The following is a 6,865-nucleotide window of genomic DNA, read 5'->3' on the forward strand; positions in this document are numbered from 1 at the left end:
AAGTATAAAACTTTTTTTTTAAATGAATACTTAAAATCTCTTTTGAGACACTAAATATGCTCCTGTGTAATCAGTGAAAGTAGCATCATCATATTTCATATGTAATAATTTTTCTTCACTCACACTAATTACCTGTACATATCCATATTAATAATTGTGGATATTCATTATATTTGTTTATTTTATGCATTGTATATATTTATTATGGCCACTTCCCTTGCTCTTCCATAACTATTATAACATAATGGATGACAAGGTAAAATAGATAAATCCTAAAATTAGAATAAATATGGCATAAAAGGAAGATCACATGGTTGAGTGAGGTGTCCATGAATCTAGTCCTAGATTCTCCATGTTTTCCTTCTCTCTCTCTCTTTTTTTTTTTTAAGATTTGTTTTATTTATTTTAGAGAGAGAGAGAGTGAAGTGTGTAGGGCCAGGAGACAGGGAGACAGAAACTTAAGCAGTCTCAGTACTAAGCCCAGAGCTCATCATAGGGCTCAATCTCATGACCCTGAGATCACAACCTGAGACAAAACCAAGAGTCATTGCCTAACTGTGCCACCCAGATGCCCCTCTCCCATGTTTCCAATGGTCAAAAACTATTAGTTAAAATCATCTTCCTTCGCCTTACCTCTCATCCACAAAAAGTCAGTTAGCATGAGCCCTAGTGTTCTATAGGTCTAAATAGTGTGACCATTTTGAATATAACTACAATGGAACGTACCCACTCAAGACATATCCCTTTTAAAACTTTAATCTGCAAAAAGTGTAGAGAGAAATGGAGTAAAAAAAGACTGTAGATGAGATATATATCATTGTCAATTAAAACACAGGTTGTGGGGCACCTGGGTGGCTCAGTTGGTTAAATATCTGCCTTTGGCTCAGGTCATGATCTCAGGATTTGGGGACTGAGCCCTGCCTTTGGCTTCTTGTTCAGTGGGAAGTCTGCTTCACCCTTTCCCTCTGCCCCCTACTCTGTTCTCTCTCTTGTACGCTCCTTCTATCTCAAATAAGTAAATAAAACCTTAAAAAAAAAAAAAGAAAGAAAAGAAATAGAACACAGGTTGTAACTAGGATGCTTGCAAGGAACATGGGAAGGAAGAAATAGAAAAAAACAGACATGAAGGAACTATCAACATATTTGCTTAATCACTTTAAACAGTAACAGTTATATGTCAGGTTGTCTTTTGCCAATGTGATTTACAGGTTAAACATGAATACATGATATTTGTCACGTTTATTCCTGCAATAATTTGAGTTACCCTTTAGAACTTAACATCCTAAATTAATTGTAACTTGTGTGTTCCAGCTGATGATGTTTGCTGTACCACTTCCAAATCAATTTTTAGAGTCATTTCTTGTTTTCAGAAGGAGCACTAAACTAAAATACCTCATTGTTGGTGGTTTTTTAATACTGTGTCAAGTTTAGCATACCCTTATGGTTTCTAATCAATGTAAAGTATTAATCAAACAAAATACTGCTCTTATAAAAAATTCTACATAAATTTCTCTTTCAAGTTTAGCATTTGGAATGCTTACCTTCTCAGACAACTGTGTGACTTTGGGCTTGTCATCTTAACTTTCCCAGGCTTAGTTTCTTCCCCTGGGAAAGGGAAATAGCAGTAAATGCCTTCCTAGGATTGCTGTGTTCATTGTATAAGAGAATCTATGTAAAATAGCCAACACATTCTCATGGCACATAACAAAAACTTATTAATTACCCTAACCCTGGCTCATTATTATTGATAATTATATACATTCCATAACAACATTTCAAAAATTGTTTTTCAAAGAATATTGACATAAATCACAGAATGTGATTAAAAAAAAATCCACAGTCAAAATTTTTGATTCAAGTAAAGTTAAAGAGAATTTTAAAAACAAACAAACAAACAAAAACACCTAAGGAGGATTTCTAGAATCACTAATATGCTATGGTATCAGGATCATCATGGCGTGGGCATCGGGGTAGGGGCGGGTCTTGTCATTTCAGCGGGACTGCAGAGGAGGTGGTGGGCCCCTCACCCTGAGGCCCGAGCAGGCGGGGTGTCTGGGGGAAGGTGTTCATCCAGCATGACTATAGCAGTGGCACACCATGCTGATTCCAGACCAAGCTTCCTGCAGAGCTGGAGAACCAGATGGATAGGTAGACTTTGAAGAAACAGCTCAAACTCTAAATAACCTTTATGCACAAGCAGAGAAGCTTGGGGGCCAATCTTATCTAGAAGGCTGTATGGCTTATTTAATAGCATACTCAATCTTCTTACACATGGAAACTCATTATAAGAAGGTTCTAAAGAAATTGTCCACATTCAAGAGCAGGATGAGAAGATATATGCTCCCAAGGCCTTCTCCTGACAGAGCCCATTGGGAGAGGACTGTTTGGATTGAAATCGCCATTTATGAAGACAGAGGCATGAGCAGTGGAAGATAAACCATAGAATTAACCCGTTTCCAGCTGGGACCCTCATCTATTCACTGGCCAATCACAGTGTGTCCACTACTTCCTCTCCAGACCATCCTTCCTTTGTATCTGCTGCCAGAGCCATGGTGCCATTTACTCCACGGACTGACTTTCTGAAGTTATGTACCTGGAGTGACCTATAGTCACTTAGCATCCACTTTGTGTCTCCAAATTGTGTAGGACTCTGTAATCTTTGAATAGTTTCTAAGGAAACACAATGAATCATTTCACTTGTTTTATTCAAAGCCATTAATAAAATAAGCTGTTGGTTAGCCCAACACAGTTTCTTTATCTGCTACCAGTACAGGTGGTTCTCTTCATTCCTTGGGCCAGCTTTCCAGGTGGCTCTTGACTTCAACAAGTCATATCTTAGCCGGTGTTCAGTCTTATTTCTCCCAAATTCATAAAATGCTTTTCTCCAGGATTTTGGTGCCAGTGTCTGTGTCTGTGGTTTGTTAATGCATCTCCCAGATTTCAAAGAACTACCAGTTTTGCCTTGACTAAAACCATAAAGATCTGTTTCTGTTGTTCAGTTTCTTAAACTGAAACTCTTTGGAAAAAAAATGTATGATGTCATTTGTTTTATGATAGCTATTATTCCTAATTAAAGCAGTATTTAATGTAATTTCCAGTTATTTTTCTTTGGAGAATTTTATTATTGCATTACCTTGAATATTGGGAAGATGTAGTGTGTGTTGATGCTCCTTACAAAAATAAGTAAGTGCAATAACATGGATGTTAAACCATCAAGCGCATAAATGTCACTGTTGTGTCCCTGAATGTGTAATAAGCAAGTATAATAAATATTTTAATTATGGTTTTGTTATAAATATAATTTATGAGAAAAAATGATAGGAATAATACTTTAGATTGCTAATTTTTAACTATCCCTACTGGCAAACATTATGATTCCTAGACTTTCCGCATATATAGTATTCAATGCACAGAAATCTCATGACTGTTTCAAGTCCAATAAGTTAAGTGATGGCCAACTAAAACTCTCAAGTCTGAGTCAGTGTTTCTAGTTCTTTTGGCTGTATGTTCTTAGTACCAGGGTTTCTTATGCCCTTCCTTCTTCTTTGGGGTTTGAGAACACTGTTTTTGGGGAAAAGTTCAGAAATATATTAGGAAAGAATGAAACGGTTAAAAGTTTTACTTTCAGAGATAGTGTAAGTGCTAATACTGGATTCAATCTTCAAAATTAATTTTCTTTTATGGATCTGTTACTCAGTAAATCCCATCGACCTGTGAAATATTTTAATAGTATAAAAGTCCTTTGCTCCTTTGGAGCCGGTAATAGTGTGTCTGTCTACCTTTTAAGCCTGTTGCAATAACTTTGCTGAGATAATAACACATTAGTAAAACTTTTCTTAAACAAACAAAAGTCATCAAGGAGGGATTTTTATTTGCAGTATTTCCTAAGTTTACCTGACTACATAGCCTTGATGGAGGAGAAGGAGGGTATGTGGAAGGACTTGGATTCCATGGTTTCATATTTCAAAAGATTTTGCTTCATAGTCACTGTCCTTACCTCCTAGTCCTGGTACACATATATTTCCAAGTACAGGTTTAATTAAATGTGACTTCAACTCATGATGCTTAATCAATTACCTATTTAATTTGTCATATGGATTTAAGCCACTTTAGGTTAACTTTAAAAGTAACATTTTTAGGGGCACCTGGTGGCTCAGTGGATTAAGCTGCTGCCTTCAGCTTGGCTCATGATCTCAGGGTCCTGAGATCGAGCCCCACATCAGGCTCTCCGCTCAGCGGGGAGCCTGCTTCCCCCTCTCTCTCTGCCTGACTCTCTGCCTACTTGTGATCTTTCTCTCTGTAAAAACAAAACAAAAACAAAAACAAAAAAACCAACAAAAAACATTTTTAGTCATTTTGGTCTATTTATATGAAGATTGACATTATTTATTTCTCTCTGGATATAATTAGTTCAGATTATTTTCATAATTTTTAAAATGTAAGTATTATTTTTAGTTGAAATAGAGATAATATAGTATTATATATAATACATAGAAATATAATTCCCAATTAGAATTATATATTGAAAATTTTTATAAGGAAAAACATTAAAAAGATATGATTGTTCATTTTAAGAAGCACATTTATTTACTAAATGCCTTACTTGATCATATGAACAGCACTTTTAACTTTTCAGCCTTATTTCAAACCTTGAAACTACTTATTTTTTATAGGAGCACTGAGAGAACTGCAATGAAATCACACCGTTAAAACCAAGACCCAATAATAAATTCTGAAGTGCTTAATTTGTCAAATAAAAGCAGCCATTTAACCTATAAAAACATAACTAAACAAAGATGAATTAACTTAGTTGTGAAGTTTCTTGGGGGCAGGAAAGTGATTATGATGTTAAGTCAGCATTTCAAATATAAATGATTTATGGGAATCTTCCACTAAACAATAAAATGTAAGTCATCCTCAAGAAAAATATGCAATTTTTAAAATGCTAATATAAAGACTTGTACTTATAGTCCAAAAATTGTTCCCTAGGGTGAGTTTTTTTTTTTTTTCCAATGCTAGTTGGTGCTTGAAAAAAGAAGGTAAAAAAAGTAAAAACTAGCTGGTTTTGATCCCATGTTCTCCACCATTTACTAATCTATGTGTCCTTGACATTTTAACTAATCTCTAGAAATTTTAGTTTCTGATTTTTAAATCCAAGAAGACTAATAACATGATTCTCAGAGGGTGTTTAGGAGGTTTAAATGAGATAATCTGGGAAACTACCTTTAAAAAAACCCTCCTATTATGTTTCTTTAAAAATGTTCTCTGGGGAAAGATTAGGCATATACATTCCAGTTTGAAATTAATTTTAATTGTGTATACATTTGATTTAAAAATTGTGTTCGTGAAGAGAGATCTTTTTTTTTTAAAGAATTGAATAACTGTTAATGTTAGTAAGATGAAACAGATTTTTAATTTTTGGGGTCAGATATCAGATTTTGTTTGAAATTAGGAAGTTGTAAACCAAAAAGTTTTATTTATGTCAACTGTGAAATTTTTGGAAGACTATATTCAAGTATTTTTACCAAGCTAATTTCTTCTCATGTATAGATTTGTCTTTGAACTGTTTAACTGTTATAGAGTGAAGACAGTTTTAGCATTCATGTCAAAGAAAGTACTTGATTAAGTTGAAGCTAGGAAGATTAGTTTAAAAAACACTCATTCTCATCTTAAATTTTCCATTTTTGGTTGAATATGTTCCATACCTCTACTGCTTATTTTATGCTTATTATAATTTTTTAACTTAAAAAATAATGTAAGCAATGTCACTAAGTGAAACAAAAAAGATTTTAATAAAAATTAACTGTAGGGACACCAGGGAGGCTCAGTTGGTTAAGTGCCTGCCTTAGGCTCAGGTCTGGGATCGAGCACCCCCTACCCCACCATGCTTTCCCTATCTGTCTCTCAAATAAATAAATAAATAAATAAATAAATAAATAAAATCTTTGGGGAAAAAATAAGTAAATAAAAATCAACTATAAATGATTAAATATATGCTGTATCAATAATTGATATTTTTCAAAAGAGAAAACTATGTGATTTTTCCATACTAACAATACCATGTTTATGCTGATTGCATATTTATTTAAATTGAATTTAGTTAGATAACATTTTAATTTCGAATTGTGTGATACCTTTTTATTTCAGTTAGCCCGCAACTTGATCAGGAAGAAACCTAGTAATGGTTCTTGTTTTTGTTTATTTTCAATAAAAAGAATATTCTGGAAGCCCATTTTTAAAAAGTCAATATTTTTAAGTATATTTGAAACTTTCTATAAACAAGAGAGGAGTATATTTAAATATGTTGATAGAATGCATAATCAATTTTTTACTTGTGTTCTTCCATTTTTTTAAGTAACTTGAAGCAACTATAATTTTAATGCAATTTTTTCCTAAAATGGTGGTATTTTAATAATTGCTTTTTTTCAAATTGTACTCCAAATGCTTGCTACTATAGCCATTCACACCTGTGTTGTTTAGTGGAGGGTGACAGATGTCATGCATATTAAGCTTTTATGTGTATGTCCAAAATTCAAAAGATCATCTAGGTTCTTTTAGATCTCTATTTAGTGAAGCAGGCACATTTTCCTTACCAGAAACAAGCATGTTTTATAACCACATTTCTTTGAACCACGAAATATCTCAGGGAGAAACAACTTACATAATTTAGTTATAATGTCACATCTCTTTTATTCAATCATAATAAAATGTGGGTCAGAACTTACTTTCAATATCAGATTCGTGGTTTCCTTTAGTGCTTAGATATGTTTGAGAACTGAAGATGTTTACTAATTTTAATGGACTGAAAATGTTAAAAGTTTTCATTACCTATTGCTTTTTAAATCTATATTTTTAAAATCTTCAG

At 33.4% G+C, this 6,865-nt stretch overlaps 1 pseudogene; it reads left to right on the plus strand.

Moving 5' to 3' along the window:
* The first annotated feature begins 244 nt into the window (after window positions 1-244).
* LOC116871771 lies at window positions 245-2,436 on the plus strand (annotated as a pseudogene).
* Window positions 2,437-6,865: the final 4,429 nt, after the last annotated feature.

This window comes from Lontra canadensis, unplaced genomic scaffold (assembly GCF_010015895.1).
Source record: "Lontra canadensis isolate GAN:19392208 unplaced genomic scaffold, GSC_riverotter_1.0 scaffold27, whole genome shotgun sequence".
NCBI classification, from domain to species: domain Eukaryota; kingdom Metazoa; phylum Chordata; class Mammalia; order Carnivora; family Mustelidae; genus Lontra; species Lontra canadensis.